The sequence below is a fragment of the Sciurus carolinensis genome, chromosome 13, assembly GCF_902686445.1.
Source record: "Sciurus carolinensis chromosome 13, mSciCar1.2, whole genome shotgun sequence".
NCBI lineage: Eukaryota > Metazoa > Chordata > Mammalia > Rodentia > Sciuridae > Sciurus > Sciurus carolinensis.
Window position 1 is genome coordinate 84,514,717 of NC_062225.1, and position 23,069 is coordinate 84,537,785.

At 36.7% G+C, this 23,069-nt stretch overlaps 1 non-coding gene across 1 annotated transcript; it reads left to right on the forward strand.

Moving 5' to 3' along the window:
* The first annotated feature begins 15,089 nt into the window (after positions 1 to 15,089).
* On the forward strand, positions 15,090 to 15,196 carry LOC124963778 (U6 spliceosomal RNA). Its single transcript, XR_007104815.1, has one exon. It is a non-coding gene; the product is annotated as a U6 spliceosomal RNA (small nuclear RNA).
* The last annotated feature ends 7,873 nt before the right edge of the window (positions 15,197 to 23,069 follow it).

Below are 23,069 nucleotides of genomic sequence, written 5' to 3' on the forward strand. Positions count from 1 at the left end.
AAGCATATTTAAGAAATCAAAAGACAAAGTAAAATGGAATTTTAAAGAAAATCAAAGATCACCAGAAAGCATAAGAAGAGCAACAAGAAACAAAATACAGAGAAAATGAGATAAAATTAAAGACTCAATATAAATGCTGATAATTAAATAATCATTAAGAGAATAAATACACCAATGAAATGGATAAGATTGTCCAAATTTGCTTAAGAAGCATGATAGTGCACACCTGTGATCCCAGGGATTCTAGAGACTGAGGCAGGAAGATCACAAATTTGAAGCCATTCTCAACAACATTAACAAGCCTCTCAGCAAATTAGTGAGCCCCCATCTCAAAATGAAAACCAAAAAGGAAGTCTTAAATGCATACTGTTTATGAGATATTTTCATATTTTAATTTGTAGAAGGTTAATATTTTAATCTAAAAAATGAAAGAACATTAGGAAATAATTTACAAAAATAAAGAAATTTGAAGAATACACCTTTCACCTTAATGTCCTTAATATTTACTAAAGGCTAAAATCAGTAAATATGTTGATCTAGTGTGTTATATACTCAGCAAGATAGAATATGTGCTGGAAAAGCATAAGTCAATACATTTTATTTAAACATTTTTGTTTCTTTGGTGATAAGATCACTTAAGATCTACCCTTTCAGTGACATGTAATTCATGATACAACATTGTTAAACATAGGTACCAGGTGTATAGCAGATCTCTAGAACTTATTTATATTATAGGCCTGAAATGGAATATTCCTTGAAGAGAAATGCCCCATTTTATGTAATTCCAGCTCTTGGAAACCACAATTTTATTCTGTGTTTTATGAGTATCACTATTTTAGATAACTCATAAAAGAGTAATCATGAAGTTTCTGTCCTTCTGTAGCAGGTTGGTCTCACATAGCATAGAGTTTCATTCTTGTGGTCACAGATGGAAGGATTGCCTTCATTTTTAAGACTGAACAACATCCCATTGTGTGTATGTATGTGTGTGTCTTTGTGGTCCCTACATCTATACCACTTTTTCTTTATCCATTCATTGTCCATTGACATCTTTACAGGCTATTTTCATACACTGGTTATTGAAAATAATGTGGAAATGAACACAAGGGAGCTATTATGTTTTAGAGTTCCTGATTTAAAGTCTTTGAATATGTATCCAGAAACAAATCACTATGTTGTATTTTTAATTTCTGCAGGAACTTTCAGTCTATTTTCCATAGTGACAGCATGATTTTATATTCCCCAACAACAATGTACAAAGATTCCCATTTCTCTACATACTAATCTTTTCATGTACTTTGGACAAGCAACCAAGTTATTTCCCCTATTTAAAATCAAGCTATGAGTATTCTTTAAAGTCGTATGAATCATTTATTTTGCACATTAACCTCTTATGAGATGTAACTTCTGGAAATATTTTCTCCCAGTCTGCTGATTGTCTTTTTCACTCTGTTGATTGTTTCCTTTGATGCACAAAAGCTTTTTGTTTTGATATGGCCCCACTCTTTGTTCACTGTGATTTTTGTGTCAAATTCTAGAAATCACTCACTGGGACCAATATCATAGTTTTTCCCCTCACCTTTTTTCTGGTCTTTACTTTCAGGTGTTACATTCACATCTGTAATTCATTTTGCATTAACTTTTTTTTGTATAGTGTACAATAAAGGCACAAGTTCATTCTTTCCATTTGCAAGTCTCATTTTCCCAACACCATTTATTGAAAAGACTATTCTCCTTTGTGTACTCTTGCTTCCCTCTCCAGAAATCAATTAATCAGACATTTGTAGACTTATTTCTGTTCCATCGGTCTCTCCATTTGGGTTTTTGCGTGTACCCAAATGTTTTGTTTATTGTTTTGCAACATATTTTAAAATCTTAAGTGTCATATCTTCAGCTTTTTCTTCTTGCTCAAGATTTCTTAATTGATTTGCAATTCTGGGTCCTTTGTGATTACACAAAATTTTAGTACTGTATTTTCCTATTTCTTTAAAGAATGCTATTAGGATTTCAGTAGGGATTATAATGAATCCGTAGATCATTTGGGGCACTTCCACAAGTTTTAAAGTGCTGTATTATAGAAAATATATATATTAACCATGATGATTTTAAATTAGAAATCAGCAAAAATAATGAGAAATCTTCACATATTTGTAAATTAAAGAACCAATGTCTAAAACTTCCATGAGCTAAAAAATAAAATACAAGTGAAAATTATGATTTTTCTTCAGTGCTGAAAATCAAATCCAGCACTCCACATAGAAGAGGCAACTGAGCTATACTTCCATCCCTTACAAAATTATCTTGAAAGCATGCCAATGAAAATGTAGCAGATCAAAATTTGTAGGATAATTATAAAATTTATATAACTAATCTTCCTTCATTGAGGTCTAGCAAATATCCCACACTGTAAGGATAAGAAATACAAAGCATAAAAGTTTTAGTCAACTTTTTCATCATTGTGACCAAAAAAAACTAACAAGAATAGCATGTATGGCTCATGGTCTTGGCTCATTGTCTCAGTTCATAGAAGGCCAGCTTTATTGCTCTGGACTCAAGGTGAAGCTGAACTTCATGGTAGAAGTGCATGGTGGAGGAAAGCACCTCAGAACAAGGCAACATGAAGCAGAGAGGGTATTCTGCTCACCAGGGACAGATTACAACCCCCAAATTCACTCCTCAAGTGACATACCTCCTCCAGCCACAACCTCCTTCCCACAGTTACTGCCCAGTTAATCCATATTAGTGGATTAATCCAGTGATTAAATTAAGCTTCTCATAACCCAATCATTTCAACAGTGGAAATTTTTTATTGTATCACACTTGAGCTTTTTGGGGGACCTTTAATATCTAAACCATAACATTTCACCTGGCCTCCCAAAATGCATGCCCATCTCACAATTCAAAATACATTTAGTCGATTTCCAAAGGTTTTCGTAATCTTAGAAGTTCCAGCATTATTCAAAATCCACATCCAAAATCTCACCTCAGACTTAAAGTAAACTCATAATTTCCCCTTTAAAGATCAAAAGCAAGTTACATATATTCAATACATAATAGAACAGAGTAAACATTTGCACTAAAAAAAGAGAGAGAGAGAGAGAAATAAATAATATTAGGAAGGGATAGGATCAAAGTAGGACCAAAATCCAGCTGGAAAAACAAGTCCTGTAGCTAACTGGACAATCAGCATCTGGGGCACATGGTATCGAGATGTTCTCTCTAAAGGACTGTGTAACTCTGCCCCTACAGCCTTTCTGGCTGCAGTTCACATGACTTCTTTATTCTCTTGTTTCTGCAACTTTCCTCAGCAGGCATTGCATATTATTGGCATTTCCTGATCTTGGGGTGTCTACTGTGGATTCAGCTTCCTTCTCACATCTTCATACATTGCCTAATCAGGGACCACCTTTGGGGACTCTGACCCTGCTGTCCTTTGCATGGCCTCCCAGGCCCTCCTTTGAAATTTTGGTAGAAACCTCAATGACCCCATAATTCTAGCTTCTTGCATTCCTGCAGAATCAGCACCATGTGGTTGATGCAAAGTCTTCTGTCATCTTGAGCAATAATCAATCCTCCTGGGACCATAGCCCCAGCAGCTTCTGAGCGCCTTGCTGATTAAACACAGTGAAATAATTTTTCAACCCCCCACTGATGTGAGCAGCGTTTCCCACTGACCTCTTCTCAAAGGAATTTTTACTTTGACACCTTTGAGTCTGAAATGTGGTCTTTCCAATTCCTAATATGCCCTTAAGTCACCTTCCCTATAGTTTCTGGTTAAATGTCTTGGCGTTTCTTTAGTAGTTGTAATCTCTTTAATGACCACACTTTCTACAGCCACAGATTTACTCACACATTTGTGCCAAACTGCAAGATTTTCAAATTTTTCTGCTCTTGATTATCATAGTAAACTTAGTTAAAGCTGTCAGTAATACTCATGCCACTGCCTAAATAGTGTGATTTGACATTTGTCCATCACCTTTAAATTCAACCTCACTGAAATTCTTAGGACATAGGAAAAATATAGACAACTTTGTCAGAATGTAACATGAATGACCTCTAGTTCAAATTTTTTTTTCTTTCTTTTTTTTTTTTTTTTTTTTTTTCTTCTTATTTCTTTTGGTAGTGTGGATTTAACCCAGGGATTCTTAACCAGTGAGCCACATCCCACATCCCAACCCTCCCAACCCCACCACTTTCTTTTGAGACAGGGTCTTCCTAAGTTGCTTAGAGTCTTGCTAAAGTTAAATTGCTGAGGCTGGCTTTGAACCTGTGATCCTCTTGCCTCAGTCTCCCGAGCCACTGGGACTACAGACATGTAGTCCAATTTTCAATAAACTCCTCCTTTTCCTCTACAATTTGTAGAGCCCAGTCTTAGTGTCCGCAGTTTTGGCATTCTGGTCCTTTGAGATCCCACAAGAATTGCCCATTAAGCTCTGATGACAATGTTCTTAAACCTTTTCAGGCCTTCATCTCTAAAGTCTTTAAAATGTATCCTTTGACAAACCAGCTCCAAAAGCTTCTGAACCTCATGGTCAGGTTAGTTGCATCAACAATTAAAATAAGTTTACTCCATGCATATAGGATATGTCAAAATATACTCTCCTGTCACATCTCTCTAAAAGGAACAAAAAAATAAATGGTTGTTAAAAAAATAAAAACTCCACTCCTTGTACCACTTTCTGTTTTAGTCAGGTTTTTCATCACTGGGAACAAAAGATCTGGTAAGAAGAAGAAGAAGAAGGAAAAATGTACTTCAGCTAACTGTTTCAGAGGCCTCAGTCCATAGACGGCCAATTTCATTGCTCTGGGCCCAAGGAGAGGCAGAATATGATAGTGGAAAGGCATGGTGGAGGAAAGCAGCTCAGGATATGGCAACCAGAACTAAGAGAGCCCTCTGCTCAATAGTGACCCCAAAGTCACAGCCCAGTAGCCTACTCCTACAGACACACCCTCCCAGCATACAGTTAACACCCATGTCAGTGAATTAATCTAGCAATTATTTTAAGGGACTCACAACCCAGTCACTTCATCTATGAAAATTCTTGCATTTTCTCACACATGAACTTTTTGGGGAAACCTTATATCTAAACCATAACAGATACCCTTTCTAAGAACATATGATGAAAAGAAAGGAGGGGGAAGTAACTTTTCGTGGAGCAAACTGACAGACACTGTCCAATACAAGTGATCAAGTTCAGTATCAAGGGTAGCATGTACCCTTGACAATATGTGATGAAGTCTAAACTTTACCTCCATCATCTTTTCAACCGCCTAACTCATGAATTTAATCTAATGATAAAAACATTAGACAGATTACAATTGAGGGCATTGTACAAAATACCTGACCAGAATTCCATAAAAGTATTAAGGTTATTAAAAAGAAGAAAACCCTGAGAGTCACAGCCAAGAGTAGCCTAAGGAGAAATGATGTCTAAATATGATATCCTGAATGACATCCTAGCACTAAAACTGGACATTAGTTTAGAAACCAATAAAATCTGAATAGGGCTGGGGAGATAGCTCAGTTGGTAGAGTGCTTGCCTTGCAAGCACAAGGCCCTGGGTTCGATCCCCAGCACTGCAAAAAAAAAAAAAAAAAATCTGAATGCAGTAAAAACTGTAGCTTCAAACGTTTACATTTAAAAGAATTTAAAACCAATTATCTGAACTGAATAGAAAAAGCAAATAACACATGAATATGCAGAAGAAATAGAATCACAAAGATAAAATGAAAATCAATCCATCAAACTGATAAAAGGAAAATAGAAAAATAAATGAACCAAGAGGTTACATCTTAAAATGTTGAGTAGTGTTTATAAAATGCCAGCCAAAACAGAACGAAAATACAAATTAATAATATCATGAATGGGTAAAATTTTATCACTAGATATCCTACAAATATTAAATGGGCACAAAAACTTTTGCTCCACATTTCAAAATTTTGACGAAATGGACAAATTCCTTGGAAACGAATATGACCGAATTCAGTCAAAATAAAATATACAAGGTGTGTGTGTGTCTATTAAAGACACTGAATTCATTTTCACCCAGGATCCAAAGAAAACTGCAGGCCTAGATAATTTCATGGGCATAGTCAACCAAAATTTTGACATCAAAACAAATGCCTAAAAGCTGCATTAACATGATAAGTAACAATAAGAGAAGAAAGGCTTTGCTCCTAGCTTAGCATCTGGGACAAACAGTAGTTCTGCCCTCACCATTATCAATTTATTCAACACCACCTAGAGTTCCTAGCTAGTGCAATGCAGGAAAGAAATCAATCTATATTGAAAGGGGGGAAAAAAGCATATTCATAGACAATATGATTGCCAACATAGAAAGTCTCAATCCTCTATAAAAAATCCTATTTTAATTAATACCTAAATTCAGCAAGTTTGCTGGCCAGTAGAAAACCATCTTGATGCAAGAAGAAGAAACTTTTTACTCAGAGAGGGTGGAAAGAGAACTTGAGCCCAGTGAGAATGAATAGAAAGGCAAGATTTAATCAGGAGAAGAAAGCAGCAGAGAGATCACATCCAGGTGACTGGACAGCACCCAGCAAGAGAGAGGTCGCAAGGATCCCAGAAAAACAATGGCCCAGCCTCTCAGTGAATGGCTGTAGTGGGGCAAGGTCTGTTCTTAGAATTTCTTTAAGGCGTTTCTTTGAGCGAAACTCTTGCCATCACCTTACCCTTGGTTTTCATGGTTGATTTAACAATAGAAAGGTAGGAAAAGACACTCTTCATACATTGTAAAAGTAGGGACACGGGAAAAGCCTTTTAGCAAAAGATTATGACTCCAGGACCCATATGGTCCCCGTCTGCCTCAAATTTGATTTCTATAGAATAACAAAAAAAAATTATAAATAAATTAGAAAAAACTAAATTTGCACCTAAACATATTTTATATGAGCGCACACACACACACACACACACACACACACACACACACACGTGCACTTGTTCATCCTGACAGCAAATTAGACTGTCATCCACTGTATGTTTCATGTTTCTTGAAACATGAAACCTGACCACAGTCTTTTGTTTTACTTTTCTTAAACATTTGGAATTCAACCACCTGTCAGTCATGCAAACCCTGTGCCTGGTCCTGTTACTGGATTCTACCCAGGGTAGAGAGAGACTAGGACTTGATGCTCTTTGCTCCAGAAATACAGTCAAAATGGTAGGAAAACAGGCATTATTCAAAGCCAGGTTTGAAGGAGGATGAAAGACACTTATTTGGTAGCAAAAGTTGCGTCTCTGAAATCAGTGAAAATTAGAACTTTTAAAGGAGAAGAGGCAGGGAGGTGACGAAAGGCGTAATTCACCTGCAGTGAAGACAGACAGGCCGGTGGGCCCTCTCCACTCTGTCTTCCTTGGCACACTTAGTAGGAATGTGCCTCAGTGGGGTTATGGGTCCCAAATTCAGTCTGTTTCAGTCCCTGAATAAACTTCTATGTGAAGAAGTATGTTCTCTTCACGGTTTCCTTAACTCACCTTCCTTCAGAAAATCTAGGTTCCATTTGTGGATAAAGACTCCAGTTTTTTTTTTTTTTTTTTTTTTTTTTTTTTTTTTTTTTTTTTTTCTCCTCCTCAGGATTGAATGGGAAGTCTCTGTCACTCTGCAAAGCTACTATTTTCTTTGAAAGGACAAGAGAATGAAGAACACTAAAACTGCATAACCTTAGCTTTGGATACAAGTGTTGGGAGGAAAGTCAACTTTGAACAAATTGCTATCTTAATTAATGGCACATTAGAAAGAATTGAGGGATAGAAGGGAACAGAATATTCAGTGCTAGCGTTGAGATTTGCACACATCAGTTGTAGAAGGTGGACCTGGACATGTGGTAGGATGGAGATGCCTCCTTCCAAAGGGAGGACAGTTAGAGTCTAGTACTTCCAGAAGTGATCATTCAAAATCCAGCAAAAAATAATCATGCTTCTATGTACGATAACTGAAGTCGTACTGCTGTGCTGCTGTGGTATTAATGTGCGTCCCCCAGAATTTATGTGTTAGAGACTGAATCCCAAAGTCATATGCTAACAGTATTTGGAAGTGAGCTTTTGGGAGGTAATGTAGTCATGTGAAAATGCTTTCATGAATGCAGGTAACCAAGGGAGTGGCTTTGTATAAGATCAAACTGACAAGTTTTCCCTGTCTCAACAGGTGATATCCTCCACTGTGAAATGACCCTGGAAGAAAGACTTCACCAGATTCTGAGCAGATCCTTGTGTCTTGTTCTTGAACTTCCCAGATTCAAGAATGGTGCTAAATATGGTTATTTTCTTTATAAATCACCCAGCCTCATGTATTTTGTTACAGCAAGAGAAAACAGAATAACTATGTGCTAATTGACTCTCTCTATCCTGCAGCATATTTATTCCTCTATGCAGTTATTTATTTGTTCCTAGATGATCTTTAATTCTTTTTTTTATGTCTATTTTTAATTTCATTTGTTCTGTTTACACATACATGAGAGTAAAGAGTATATTTTGACATTAAACATGCATGGAGTATAACTTAGGATCCCAATCTTGTGGTTGTACATGATGTGCAGTTATACTAGTTGTGTATTCATATATGAACATAGGAAAGTTATAATTTATTAATTCTTTCCTATTCCCATCCACCCTCCCTTCCTTCATTTCCCTTTATTTAATCCAATGAACTTCTATGCCCCCACCCCATGTGTGTTAAAATTCACATATCAGACAGAACATTCACTTTGTTTTTTTGGGATTGGTTTATTTCAGTTAGCATGATAGTTCAGTTCCATCCATCCATTTACTAGAAAATGCCATAATTTCATTCTTCTTTATGGCTAAGTAATAGTCCATTGTGCCACTTGTCATCTGTCAAAAAGCATGTAGTTTGGTTTGATTGCTTAGCTATTGTAAATTGAACTGCTATAAATATTGATGTAGCTGTATCACTATAGTATGCTGATTTTAAGTCCTTTGGGTATGTACTGAGGAGTGGGATAACTGTGTCAAATCGTGGTTCCATTCCAAGTTTTTTGAAGAATCTCCATACTGCTTTCCAGAGTGGTTGAACCAATTTACACTTCCACCAGCAATAGATAAATGTACCTTTTCCCCCACATCCTCACCAATATTTATGGTTACTTGTGTTGTTGCTAATTGCCATTCTGACAGGAGAGAGATGGAATCTCAGTGGATTTTTAATTTGAATTTCTCGAATTGCTAGAGATGTTGAACATTTTTCCATATATTTGTTGACCATTCATATTTCTTCGTCTGAGGTGAAGTGCCTTGCACTTAGATTGCCCATTTATTGATTGGGCTATTTGGTTCTTGATATTAATTTTTTTGAGTTCTTTATATATCCTTGAGATTAATGCTCTATTAAAGGTGTAGGAGGCAAAGATTTTCTCCCATTTTGTAGTTTCTCTTGTGACATTCTTGATTGTTTTCTTTGCTGTGAAGAAGCTTTTTAGTTTATAGACTATCTTCATTCTTTCTATGTCTATCTGCAATTGAATTGCAAGCTCCTTGGGAAAAAGTCATAACAAAATTTGCATTTACATTTATGTCTTCTCACATTGTATACAAATGGTGCTATCAACAAGCATTTATTAAGCATATATTTGCTTCCTGTGGCGCCCCTCATAAAAGCCAAGCATCTTCTCAGATACCATTTAGTTGGTTTTGTTTTGTTTTTCCTTCTGAGGAAAAATTCTAATCAGGTTGACTTAGCTTCTGGGAAGTGAACAAAATTTTGCTTTTCATTTTAGTCTTAGACTTCACTTCAATAGACACACCTTCAGAAAGTCCCAGTTTCAAGTTTCTATTTAGCGCGTCTCATGTTTGCTTATCCTCATGCTGCAGAGCAAGGCCATCTGCAGAACTGAAGCCACTGCAGATGTTGCCTCGCACTGGTTCTTGTGATCATGTCAGAAAGATGTCAGGTGGTGCATGCATCATTGCAGTCTACAGGGAGAGAGAGGAAAAGTGATTAAAAGGGGACACTCTTGAGGGAGTGAGTGGGTCTTCTCAGGAGAGGGATGGCATGGCTTCCTGCCCTTCAGTCTTATTGGGGGATCCCAGGAAGTTTCCTGAGAGTCCCACCTAGGTCCACTTCCAGACCTTTGACTGACAGCAGGATGGCATCAGACTCTCTAGTCCCCACTTCGCCTGGTCTTGCCCCACGGGAAGGAGATTCTACTATTATAACCACTTGCGGAAGATCCAAGGCAATCTGGGTCACTTTGGCCCACACTGACCCATCCTAATTGGAACTTGTTCTTCCAGACCTTACGACCAGGGGGCTCTGCTGCTAATTATCCTATCTCCTCGAATTCTGGGATCTGCTCTGTGTAAAGGTCATAAAAGCACCCCCCACCTTTAGGGTAACTTGTGTTCTTTATATCAGCAGGGAGGAACCTTTTAGGCCTGCGTTTCTCCTGCAGATAACAGGTTTTTGCTGAGGAATTTTGTTATCCTAATGACCTGAGCCAGGCAGGGCTGCAGTAAAATTACTTTTTCAAAGAAAGCATGTGGGGTCAGCACAGTTGGTCCCGTTTATAGAATTATCCCCTTACCCTCCTGTTCGCACTGCTCATGTTGATTACCTACCAGTTGTGAATTTTTTTCTGACATTATAATGAAATGACTACTACCAGTTTTACCAAGGTATTTATCAATTTCAGGAGATTTCTCCTCTCCATATGGTGAACGTATTGAAGGCTAGTCATTCTTACACCAACAACAAACACAGTTGCAACATAAATGTTAATTATAAGAATCACAGTGATTCTTTTCATCTCCTCCTGCATACTGTCATTACATTTTCTTATGGAACCAGTTTATCACCTTCCTTTGGCTCATTATTCAATTTCAAGACAAATAGGCATGTTTATTTTCAGCTTCTCCATAGAGGTTTATTTTTGAAGGAAAGAACTATTATCAGAATTTCTTTCAGAATTTATATAAAAATGATTATACATAAAAACACTTGCTTACATTTCCCCTCCATTTTACTTTAATAATTTTGGTTTGTCTCCATGAAAAATAGCACCTCCCCAACCTTGAATTTTTTAATTTTGATTTTTTTTTGCAGCAATTTAGGGAGAGATTTAATATTCATGAAAGACTTTAGTAACTGGTATGAAGTTTTCCTTTCCATATTTATTTCTTGGGAGAATACTATATAACCATGACATTTATGATATGAATTGAATTTACTAGCTGTATAATAAATTGTTCTAAAATTTTAGGACATAAAATGTGATAAATACATAATTATTTCTCATATTCTCTGTGGGTAAGAATGTAGGGAGGACTTGGCTGGGTATTTCTGGCTTGGGATCTCTCATGAAGTACAACCAGATGTCATCTGGGTTGTAGGCATCCGAAGGTTTGACTAGGGAGCTGGAGAATTCACTTTTAAAGTGACTGCCTCTTATGGCTAGCAAATTCCTTTCTTCTTTTGACAGATTATGTCAGTTTCTTATGATTACATGCCTTTATGTAGCTGTTTGATGCTCTTCACTGCAAATGACCAGCTTTCAAGATTAAACCACCCAAGAAAACTGTAAATGCAATGATACATGAAAAGTCGCCCTCTATTACATCCCCAGTACTCAGTGGTAACACAGGTAGACATGATTCATTAGTGAGGGACTATACAAGACTGTTAAAACCAGAGATCAAGGATCACTGGGGTCTATATTCATGGCGTGGTGTCACAAAAGACTGCCAATTTCTTGCTCATCTTCTAGAGAATTCTCTTGCACTTCCTCTCAGTTTCTACTCGCAGACTGCCCTCCAAAACTCCAACCTCAAAATTACCAGTTCATTCACTTAGTTGTCTAATTCAAACCAGGTCTCCTTAAATTCTACTGTATCAACTACACATATTGAAAAAGTTACATACGCATCCTTCTGTGCCTCTCCATCAACTGCCCATTTGTATCTTTTATAATAAAATATGATTTCCAATATTGAAAAAAAAAAAAAAAGAAAAAGTTACTTATTATCCATTGCCAGTCTTACTTTAAATCCTTCTACTTATTCAACTTAATTTTTAGGTTCTATCATTTTAATACCACTTTTGGACATACTTAGTATCACTGACATCCAAATCTTATATCAACTGATAATGGTATGTTTTTCTAATCCATCCCTCTGAACTTGACAATACTGGGAAATCTCACATGGCAGAGCCTGTTAGTATCATCATTAATGATTGTAAACCTCAGACAGGGCCTGCTTCTTGCAGAAACCTATATTATTTTACTCAAACAACTTATTCCCTAAGTGAAATATTTTCCTCTCTATTCAAAGTGTGACCTGCCCATTTCCTATTTTACAATGACTGGGTAGTATCTCCTTCTTAACTAAGGAAATATTAAATGGGAAATTTCTTGACTTCCACCCCCATGAAACAAGTTGTAGGATACTCATCCTCGTTCTTGGTACAATACTTCAGTAGTTCTCAAACTTTATCATGCTTCAATATCACCTAGAGGGCATGTTAAGTCACCGAGTGCTAGTCCCCACACTCAGAATTTTTAACTTCTAAAACGTTCCCAAGTGTTGCTGGCATTGCTTGTCTGAAAAACCATACTTTGAGAACTATGTGAAGGAGAAGGTATACCTCCTTGTCTAACACAAATCCTTTCACCTGGGTCCTGAGATTCAACTCTTTTTCCATTATTAAGATTATCAGGCTTTATATGAAATAATCTGATTCTCTCCAGCCCCATCATATATGTATTTTTACTAACATCTAGAACAAAGTTTTCGATGAATTAGTTCCTTTGTAATTCTCCCCCTCACAAGTAATGTTCTTGAAACAGTTTTCCACCTTACTGTCTATATTTATTTGTTTCCCTCTAACCCATCAACTCATTCCAATGTGGCTGCTTCCTTGAAGCACTCAAGTGCAACACCTGTTGATAAATTCATCAAATACTTCCAGCTCACTAGATGCAAAGGGCATCATTTTCTTTCCTTATAATGATTTTCCGGTTCCTTCTTACATGAAACACTCTGGGTTCCTATCACGCCCTGCACTCCTGGTTTAATAGGGTGAATATGTCACCTCTGTGGCCATGTCTCCTGATTCTCCTTCGTGGCTTCTCCTGCATTCAGTCATTACGTTTCATGGTACATTAATGCTTGTCCCAAACCTTCAATCCTTCTATCACCCCTTTCCATACAACTTCATGCTTTCCCAACTGTTAATGATCTTGTATTTTGATGGTCAAACATGCACCCACATTTGAGAGCTATTTGTTATTCCTTACATGTATAGCTAGCTCCCTAATTAATATCTCTATTTAAAAATAGCAGAGGCCCCTCACAGTGTCCCTAGATGCCTATGTATCTGTTCTCTCTCTGCACAATAGATTTGCACCCTTCCACTGCTCCTTGTCTCAGACAGTGGCTTCGCCACAAGACCAGAGAGCAGGGCACAAACCTCACCGCCATCTTGAAAATCCTGTCCCCCTTCACCTCAGGCTACCTCACACTTGTGTTCAATGCACCCTCTTGTTGTGTAACTTGATAGCAGATTTTCTATCCTCAGATTATTTCTCTTGCCTTGATTAACATTTACTAGGATTTAGGAATTTCAGGATTGTTTATATTTTTAATTATGGAATATAGCTCTCTTCTACTTATTTACAATTTCAATCTTTAGGTTCCCTCTGAATTCTGCTTACATAGATTGTGGCGTCTCTCATTTAATTGTTCTTGGTTTTTACTTTTTTATATTTATAACTTTTGTTTTTTTGCATCTTGATGCTACATTCTAAGTAATTTCTTTGTCTGTTTTCTGTCATACTAATTTGATTTTCCATACATGTCTAATTTACTCATTTCACAAGTCCAGTGAGTATATTATTTTAGTTATTATTGTGTTTTTAAGCTTTAATTCAGTATTTTCATTTTTTCCTTAAATCTGTCAGAAAATTATCGATAGTTTCCTGTCCAAACACTGTCTTTTCAGTTGCTTCTATGATTTATTTAAATATATATTGAAATTGTTGACTTTTTTGTATCTGAGATTTTTTTATATGTACAGGGTTTAGGGACTTTGCACTTATTTCTTTATTTACTATCACTCATGGGGAAGGCAAGCTCTACCTTGATAGTCTGCCTATCTGTTAAAAATAATTATGAACTTATTTAGTAGAACTCTGTTTTAAGTCTTGATATTAAAGTGTTTGCCTCCGGACAGGAATTGTACTTGATCACAGAATTATGATGATATTACTAGTCTGTGACTACTTTTAGCATAATTTTCAACTTCTCTGTGCATGAGGTAAACACACTGATAATCTGATTTCAACTAAAAGAACACATTTTGTGTTTGTGTTTAAGAAACATCAGAGGAGACTCTTCTTTATCTTGATGGACTGTTGAGACAGATGCTATCCCCTCCATTAATGTCTGGGATATAAAGATGTTTTTCCTCATTGTTGTATTCCAAATGCCTAAAACAGTCTTTGCTACCTACTCAGAGTTCAATAGATACTTAGAGAATACATTTTTAAATTTAAGAGTTACAACTGACGTAGAGAAACCATGTCTTTGGATGTCTGCAGAGTAAGGTTGTGAACTGAAGTACATAGAAGCCTCAGGAAGCATCTCAGAGTAACTTAGATGCTTTTTACCTTCTGAAATGTGACTATTACTGCTTAGAGGTAAAAAAATAATGAATAAGTCTGCTGCTCAGTTTAAAAAATTAATATATCTGTCCCAATCTCCTTGAGGTGAAAACATGGATCAATATTAGAATAACTATTAATGGAATATGTCACATAGTGAAGGTAAAAGATAAACATGGATGGTATATATTTATCTTACAAAGTGCTAGAGCTGACATGCAAATCTATTCATCTCTGACTCAAAACCTTAAACTATATTCTATTCTGAAAATTGGTAAAGGGGCAGAAATTTTGCAGAATCCCCATATATGAAGTGAAAATTTATTTTAGAAAAAGGCATGCTTTAGCAAAAATAAATCCATCATTTTTCCACATATTAAAAACTAGTTTGAACTACTAATGAGAAAAATGTCATTCATCATAACTGCATACACAACAAAGGAAGCACAGTTCTTGTGCTTACTTGGGCAGCACATATAATAAAATTGGAATGATACAGAGAAGATTAACATGGCCCCTGTGCAAGGATGACATGCAAATTTGTCTAGTGTTCCATATTTTTGAAGCACTGGAAACCTCCAGGAACACTGCAAGTCTACAGGGTAAAAACTGTACTGCCTCAGATCCACACTGCTAGATGGGTACACATACAAACAACATGAAAAATCAAAGGAACAAATTGCCAAAAATCCCCAAGACCCTCTAATAATAGAATCCGCTGACAACACAGTAGAAGAAATGACAAAGGAGTTTAGAATGTACAGAGTTAAACTGATTCATGACACAATGATGTGAGGAGTGAAATCAGAGATGAAATTCAGGAGGTGAAAGATCACCTCCTGAAAAAGAAATCAAGCAAAGGTTCTCAAAATAAAGGAAGCAATAAACCAAATTAAAAATGCAATGGGAAGCATCACCTACAGACTAGATCACTTGGAAGATACAACCTCAGGCAATGAAGACAAAATGTATCATCTTGAAAATAAAGTAGAATCATGCAGATAAGATGGTAAGAAACGATGAACAAAACTTCCAAGAATTATGGGATAACATGAAAAGACCAAATTTAAGATTTATTGGAATAGGTGAAGGCTCATAGATACAAACCAAAGGAATGTACAATCTTTTCAATGAAAAAATATCAGAAACTTTCCCAAACCAAAGAATGAAATGGAAAAACAGGAGGCTTACAGGACCAAGATGTACAAAATTACAACATACCCACATCAAGCTACCTTATAATGAAAATGCCTAAAATAGAGAATAATGATAGAATTTTAAAAACTGCAAGAGAAAAATATCACATTATGTTTAAGGGGATATCAATTTGGATCTCAGCTGATTTCTCAACCTAAACCCTCAAAGGTAGGAGGTCTTGGAATAATATATACCAAACTCTGCAAGAAAATGGATGCCAACCAAGAATTCTTTATCCAGAAAAATTAAGATTCAGATTTGAGGACAAAATAAAAACATTTCATGATAAACAAAAGTTAAAAGAAGTCACAACTAGAAATTCTGCACTACAGAACATTCTCAAGAAATATTACCTGAGGTTAAAATTTTTAAAAAATGAAAACCAACAAAAGGAGGAACTACATTAGAGGGATAGTAAACCAACAGAGAAAGTAATTTGAATTAAAGCCCAGAAAAAAACCAAAATGACTGGGAATACAAATCATATCTTAATAATAACCTTGAATGTCAATGACATAAACTCATGAATCAAAAGACATAGACTGGTAGATTGAGTTAAAATACAAGACCCAACAATATCCTGTCTCTAAGAGACTCACCTCATAGGCAATGCCATCCGCAGACTGAAGGTGAAAGGATGGGGAAAAAAAAAATCACCCAAATGGATTGCAAAAACAAGTAGCAGTCTCTCTTATATCAGATAAAGTGGGCTTCAAGTCAAAGGTAATCAAAAGGGACAAAGAAGGACATTTCATACTGCTTAAAGGAATTGCACATCAACAATATATAACAATAGTAAATATCTGTGCCCCAAACAATGGAGCATATGCATACATCAAAACCTTCTCAATTTCAAGAATCAAATAGCTGACAGTACATTAATACTGGGTGACTTTAATACATCTCTGTCACCACTGGATAGATCCTTCACACAAAAACTAAATAAACAAAGTTTAGAACAAAACAATACAATCAATAATTTAACAGGCATATATAGAATATTTTATCCATCAATGAGCAAGTGAATATACTTTCTTCTCAGCTGCACACAGATCCTTCTCTAAAATAGATCATATCTTATGCCACAAATCAACAGCAGAAGAAATCACGGAGGAAATAAAAAATACTTTAAAGTAAATGATAATCACTACACGGCATATCAAAATCTCTGAGACACTCAGCAGGCAGTTATAAGAGGAAAGTTCATTGCGTCCAGTTCTTACCTTAAAAAAATAGAAAGTAAACAAATAAATAACATCTTGAAGCCTTACAAAAAGAATAACAACTCAACAACAAAAAAAGTAAACAATAGGACACACTTAAAATTAGAGATGAAATCAATACTCAGCCATAAAGAACGATAAAATTATGGCATTTGCAGGCAAATGGATGAAACTGGAGAATATCATGCTAAGTGAGATAAGCCAATCTCAAAAAACCAAAGGAAGAATGATATCGCTAATAAGTGGATGATGACACATAATGGGGGGTGGGAAGGGTTAGTGTTGGGGTTGGGTTTAGGGAGGGGGGCAGGAATGGAGGAAGGAAGGACTGTATAGATAGAGGGGAAGGGTGGGAGGGGAGGGGGGGAAGGGAAAAAATGGCAGAATGAATCAAACAACATTACCCTATGTAAATTTATGATTACACAAATGGTATGCCTTTACGCCATGTACAGACAGAGAAACAACATGTATCCCATTTGTTTACAATAAAAAAAAAAAATTTTGACAAAACAAAGAGTTGGTTCCTTGAAGAAATAAATGAAATTAATAAGCCCTTAGCCATGGTAATGAGTATAAAGAGAGAGAAAACTCAAATAACTAAAATTTACAGTGAAAAAGAAAACATCACAATGGACACTACTGAACTACAGATGATAACCAGAAACCATTTTGAAAATTTATACTCCAATGAAATAGAAAATCTTGAAGACATGGAGAAGTTTCTTGACACATATGACTTACTCAAACTGAATCAGGAGGACATACATAATTTAAACAGATCAGTTTCAAGCAATAAAATAAAAGAGGATCCAGGAGATTAAAGTGCTTCAAACAGAAGTTCTTAGAGTAATCAGAGACATGCAAGAGCAGAAGGCACTACCCACCTTGGGTTGGGGGGACCGGGGCTGGGGTCTTTCAGTAGGACCCCCGTGTCTTAACCAAGGAGGAGAGCTACTGGTTGCATGAGGTGCTCTACAAGGCAGAGAAGGCAGCGGGGAGAGAACTCTGGTTTTGCCTCCTGCTGCCCTCCTTCCAGTCTCCACGCAGACATCTCACGGGCCAAACCCATTTAGAAACCTTGAAAACGCAGTCTGCAATGTCAGACCTTCTCTTTGGCAAGGGGCAAGCAAGACAGGGGGGTTCAAGGAGCTCGTAGGTGGGCAATGCATGTCCCTTGGCTCTGTGTTCAATTTTGTTTAACGTGACTATACACACATATTTTATGTGTCTGATGTATATACTTGAGTGTTCTTTGTTCCTTGAAATTATTGAAATATTCTCCTTAATCATAATTTTTTTTCTAAAATATCTATTTTTAAAGATGATCTTTTCTCAGTGTTTCACTGAAGGAAAAAATTTCAATTTTTTTAATTTATATTATTTCTGATTTTTAAGGCTGTAGAAAACATGTATCAGTATATGCTTTATTCTATTTTCTTTTAGAATCATTTTTTATCAATTGACTTGATGGGGCAATGTTTGTGATCATTATTCAGTCTCCTGAAAAATTAAAATTCTCTTTCTGTATTGAGGAATATAAGAAAAATCAAAATCAACAATTACCCCATAATTCAGATTGCAACACTCTAAAATTTTTGGAAAACTAGCATGCTTCTATTAATGAAGATAGTCTATTATCTATAACTTTTATTTTCATTTTAATATGTCCATTATTTTTTTCAAATTTTTACTTTTGCATCATAATTAGGCATCATGGTAGAACTCAGTGCTACACATTTGTTCAGGCACATCTGTAACAATATAATTTGACCAATATCACTCCTTGGTGTTTGCCCTTCTTTCCCCTTTTCTCTTCCCTCCAGTCCCCTTCTTCTCCTCTCCTGATCTCCCTTCAATTTCCATGAACATCTCTGGTTTAGTCAGTTTTTTTTTGCTGCTGTGACTTAAACAGACGAGAACAATTGTAGAGGAGGAAGTATATTTAAGGGCTCACGGTTTCAAAGGTCCATATACAGCCAGCTCCACCGCGGCAGAGGAATATGGTGGAGGGAAGCAGCTCACATGATGATCAGAAAGCAGAGAGAGGTCTCCACTCTCCAGATACAAATATGTACCCCAAAGCCACGCCCCCATTCCCACCTCCTCCAGACACTCCACCACTGCAGGTACCACTCAGTTAATCCCTATCAGAGGATCCATTCACTGTTTGCTTTAAGACTCTCACAATGCAATCTTTTCTCCTCTGACGTTCTCGCCTAGGCTCACATGTGAGCTTCTGGGAGACACCACATCTAAACCATAACAATCTCCATTGTTTTCCAAACAGTCTTAGATTATTAAATCAATAAAAGGATAGCATACAAGTCCCACATTCACTACACTGAATTTCTTCTATTATTATTACATTTGTGAAGTACACTGATCATATTTAGTTCAAAACTGAAACATTATTATTATTACTACTCACTAACATCCACATCTTATTTAAATCTTCTTGGCTTTTACCCAAGGTCCCTGTATGGGTCGATCCACCTACACTGTGATGCCACAGCACACTGGGCAGGTATGCCTATGTACACCTTATCCCTCTGACAGCTTCTCCGTCCCTTCCTCCGTTTTGGATGAACTTGACAATGTTGAGGTGTACTGCCCAGGTGCTTGACAAGATGGTCCTCAATTGTGATGTGTCCAGGGTTTCTCTCATAGTGAGATGGAGTAATGTGTCTTGGGGAGGGAGACCATAAAGGTAGTACTACTCTTGTCACAACTTATATAGGGTTCTTATTGTTGATAAGCCTCTCTTTCTATTGATCCTGACTCTGATCATACTTCCCAATATAGTTTCTAAGTAATCAATTTATTTGGAATTATTTTACATAAGAGATTTTTCTATTCTGTCCCACTTAGTGGTTTATCCAAACATTTATTTACCTCAGTGTGGATGCACAGATATTCATTTTATACTTTGGATTCTAATATTCATAACATTATAAATTTCATAATTTTCAAATAGCTTTAAGGTGAATTTGTACATATAACCTTGATTATTTTCTTCATGATTGACAGAAGTTGTGTGGATCTAGAAGTTTAAACTTTTCAAAGACTTCTGATGCAAATGTCGGTCCAAAATGTCAGAAATTTCCTTTGTAGTTTTAAGATGTTGTCTCCTAACAGTTAGCTCGTAAAGTGCAAGGGCATTGCATTCACTTTCTATATCCCTCAGCAGACAAAGCTTGGAACTTTATGCATTTTAGCTGCACTTCCCTGGAGGTACATTGTGCATTTGGCTTTTATCATCAGGAAGACCAATGTCTGTCTATACCTGTTTTGGTAATGATATTTAAGTTGCATCATTTGGAAACAGATTTGATGAAAATGATTCCCTCTGGGTTGACTTATTCTCTTCTGTATTTACCCACTTCTTTGTTAAGGATACATCTGTTGAATGGAGACACTGATGGTCAGTTTCATCAAGTTTAGAGGGACCTGTAATATGGAGAGCAAGAGGGCTGATCATATTGCATCTAGTTGTCACAGCAACTCCATGAGTCAAAGTGACTCTTCACATTGTACAGATGAGAAAACAAGTCCGAAGGGTAAGTTGCCCATGATAATGTGATTAGTTCACTACTAGTATTAATGTATTAATGCTCTATGCCAGCAACTGTGGATAGTCTTTTCACAATCCCATGGGGGGCTATCTTCATTGCAAAGACATCCAATCAGGAACTTCAAGATGCTGACAAACTTGCCTGGGGTCAGCAAAGCTAAAACGCAGTGAGCTGTTTTCCTAATTCTGTCATTTTTCTTCAAATCCATGATGTTTCATGTGGTGTGGATGATAGTCTCAGATAAATGAGGATTTGCATATATAATTCATGATTCTTTTAATCTGCTGCTGCTACACTGTACAATCTTGTTTGGAGGAAAAGATACAGCAGGTATTGGAAGAAAGAATCATAAAATAAATAAGTAAACCAGCTGGAGTTGATTATCAGAGGAATTATAAATTGGGTGTCACCTTGTCACCAACAGTACTTTAATTCTAAATGCTGTCTTTCCTCCTAATCCTAATACACATGGATTTGTCACCATGAATGTGACTGTCGAGATCCTGGTCTAGGCTATGATATCTGAGAGGTCAGAACCTTGACCGTTTCCCTGCGTTTGCCAAAAAGTTTAGTAAGTTTTTATTTCTGTTACATAATGGCATATAAACTCTTATCCTTTGGCTAAAGATGGAATTATTTTTAATGAAATTCTATCCAGTTAGACAAGTTTTTAATTCTCACTTTTGTGTGCATTTGGTCTAAGTATTTAATTTCCTGAAGCCTCTGCTTTGTTATTAAGAATGTCATGTAATTAAAGATCTTAGAATAAATCTATTATTATTCTATTCGACATAATTAAAGCGCCCAGAAAACAAAAACAGAGAAATAAAAATGTTCAAGTTATGATGTATTCCTGTCCCATAAGTTGAAAATGCATGTAACATATCTCATCTACCCAACATCACAACTTAGGGACACAGCACTCTGCAGAGGATTGGTTGTTTTCCTTTGTGATTATGTGCCTCCCTGGGACCTGTGGCTTGCTGTCACTGTCCAGCACCACAAGAGAATATTGTACCACATATGTTTAGTCTTAGAAAGTACCACAATTGAAAAATTCAGAGTATGGTTTCTACTGAAGGCATATTTATTTAACACATTGAATGATCAACATATTTTTAGCCAAAAATTATAAATCATAATTGGGGACTAAGTATTCCGAAAGAAAACTTCCTAAACCCTTACCACAAACTATTAGTAACACCTGTATTCCTGTAAAGATTTCCTGAAGATAATAAAGCGTGCTGAGAAACAGCAAGCATTTCTCCAACCTCCAGTAGAAAGGAGTGTTGTCAATAGTAAATAACTCCATCAGGGAACGTTGGTCCAGTAATATTGTGACCAGAGCAAGGGTTTCTAAGACTCCACAAAATGTGCATAAGTAGCAGAATATTCTAAAGCAAATCAACAGCAGAGCTAGGAGAGCTTGATTGAGTCATTGCTCTCCCACCCCCACATTTCCCAAGACCTCCTAATGCTCTGAGGCTGCCGCAGAGATGAGCTTAAGGATGGGTTATCAGTCAAGTCCACTCAGTAAAAGCCGAACTTCACTTTTGTTCCAGGGCTTCCAGTAACATTGAAGAAGCAGCATTGCCTTGGGCTCTAGGTCTCTTCCAAGGTGCTTCCATAACTTTGAGTCCAGAAACACTGGTCAGTGTGCCCACAGTCGTTGTTTCCTCCTTTTCTCATCAAATGCCTCTGGTGTCTATTCTGACGGTACACCCCAGTTCTCTACACGTGAGAGTTGGCAGCATTTTCCAACACTTTTGTATGCATGGTAACTCTTCTCAGCAGGTGGATCTATACTCCTTGGTATTTGGATCTTCCAGGATTCAAATCTCACAATGGGTTCTAAGGCCATGAAAGGTGTGGAGTTGGGTCTTGAGAAGATTCAATTCACCTGTGCAAAGGCAGATACCTCCGAAAAGATTATTGTGAAGATTCTGGTCCAGGAGAATCAAACTTTCTTAACTTGGAAGAAAAGAGGTTTCCCTAGTTCCCATGACTTTCTAGGGATTTACAATTCCAATATCAATTCTTTGAGTTTGATTCATTCTCAAACTTCACATAAGAGATTCAGGGAAGCCATGAGTTGGATTTGTTTTGTAATTCAAACATTTGTTGGATAAAACAGTGAATTTGGTTTCCTAAATATTTGCCTTACAGTATGCGGCAGAGTTATCATAGAAAGTGTCTGCTATTTCAGCCTAGAGCTGAGATGTTACAGACCTGAGCTTGTCATTTTGTTCAGCTCATTGGGAAGAAGACTGCTAGCCCACAAACTTGTGCATTTTATCTCTACCATAGCTTTCTGTTGTCAAAGCTGCAGGATATCCTCAAACTTCACCTTCCATAGACCTTCAACTCCAGGCAACTGCACTTCATATGTTAAGATTTTACCTTTGGTGACATCTGAGTAGAAGACTCTTAAGTGATTCTT